The following is a 2,012-nucleotide window of genomic DNA, read 5'->3' on the forward strand; positions in this document are numbered from 1 at the left end:
ACGGGAACGAACAAGGGAATAGTAAAAACGTAACATACATGACCGATCGGCTCCCCAATTGGTGTTACTAAGGACCCGCATCATATCTAAAAGTTTGGAACATTTTGTCCTCAATTCCTTTATATGTTTTACCCAAGTAAGACAGCTACCAAAAAGCAAACCTAGAAACTTGACGTAAGGAGAGACAGCAATAAGCTCTCTGTTCAGAAGAACCTGCGGAATAGTAGGGTTCCGTAGCCGAGAAAAGACCACACACTTTGTACAAAGACTACAGGTTTTGTCGGATTAAAATGTGAAACCAGTAGTCCTGGACCAAGCCTCAATGCGAAATATAGTGTTATGTAGCAGTCGCTCTGCAGTGGGTATTGAGCGGCTCGAAATGTAAATAACAAAATCGTCAACGAATAGAGAACATGAGACAGGAGCCTGTACAGAATTGGTAATGCTGTTTATGGCTACAGAAAACAAGGTGGCACTTAATACACTACCTTGAGGTACTCCATTTTCTGAGACGACACTGTCTGAAAGTGAATCGTCTATGAACACGAAACGTTCGGGGATTTAAGAGTCCCCGGATAAAAGCAAGAATATTGCCCTTGATTCCCCATCTCTTGAGGGTGTTAAGAATACCACGTCGCCAGGCTGTGTCGTACGCCTTTTTAATATCGAAGAAGATAGCAACGAGGTGTTGGCAATTCAGGAAGGCGTTTTGTATGGCCGTCTCCATTGACACTAAATGGTCAATGGAAGATCTTCCTTGTCGGAAACCACACTGTTCCGAAGAAAGAAAGCAATGTTTCTCCAAGTACCACGTAAGCCTGCGGTTTACCATTTTCTCCATTATTTTATACAACACGCTTGTTAAAGAAATAGGACGGTAGCTGGAGGGATCGGTTTTGTCTTTACCAGGCTTTAGTACTGGTATAATAAATGCTTCTTACCAGCCGGGCAGAAAGACTTGTTCGGAGAATAAACCATTGGAAATACCCAAAAGATGTTGTAGTGCTGAGTTAGGAAGGTGTGAAAGCATACAAAGGCGAACGTTGTCTGGTCCAGGGGAAGTGTCACGTGAGTTCTTAAGTGCGTGTAACAATTTTTTAAATAAGAATGGAGTGTTCAATTCACCAACCGAATCACCAATGTTTAACGCCAATATTTCAATCTGTGCTTTGTACCTCTGAAAGGTTACTATATGATAAAGTGAGAGACACCGAGCGGAAAGATTTTGCTAAAGTATTTGCTACAGCCGATGATGATGAAAGGAGTTCTCCTTCATCAATGAGACCTAGAATAGATTGCCTTGGCGATCTGAAAATTGCATGAATTTTTCTCCACACAGTAGACATAGGAGTAGTGCGTGAGATGGTGTTCACATATTTCGTCCATGAATGTATGAGATCCATTATTCAGCAAACAAAGGTCTAAGTCTTGTCTCACATTGTGCACTATATTTCCTCGAGTGGAGCAGAAGGTCGAGCCCCAAGAAACACGGTGGGCATTGAAGTCTCCTGCTATTAACGATGGAGATGATATTTGTGTGACAAGATTTGAGATATCTAGAGCACTGAACTCAGTGTTCGGTTAGAGATATAGATTGCAGATATGTAACTTGAAAGTGGTAGAGATCTTTACTGCAACAGCAGGAACGAGAGTGGTCAGTTGAATCCTTGTAGCTGATACCTCATCCTTCATGAAAATAGCCACTCCACCACTCTCTCTACTATCTATTTATACAGTCGTATCTCTCACAGAAGTATCCTCTGAGTTCTATCGGGTAACGTTGTGGAAGATGAGTTTCCTGGAAACATATGATTATCGGATCATGTTCGTGTCCCAGTACTCAAATATCTTCAATGCGGGATCCCGCATTGGGATCCAGTGGAATGTTAGAGGGAAGACCTCTAACATTTCACTGAATAATGTTCATAAGGGAAAAAATATAAATAAATGAAAAAATAAATAATTAAAAAAAAAAAAAATGTACTTAGGAAACGATATAAAATTTAGTTGTA

The sequence above is a fragment of the Lycorma delicatula genome, chromosome 5, assembly GCF_047948215.1.
Source record: "Lycorma delicatula isolate Av1 chromosome 5, ASM4794821v1, whole genome shotgun sequence".
NCBI classification, from domain to species: Eukaryota; Metazoa; Arthropoda; class Insecta; order Hemiptera; family Fulgoridae; genus Lycorma; species Lycorma delicatula.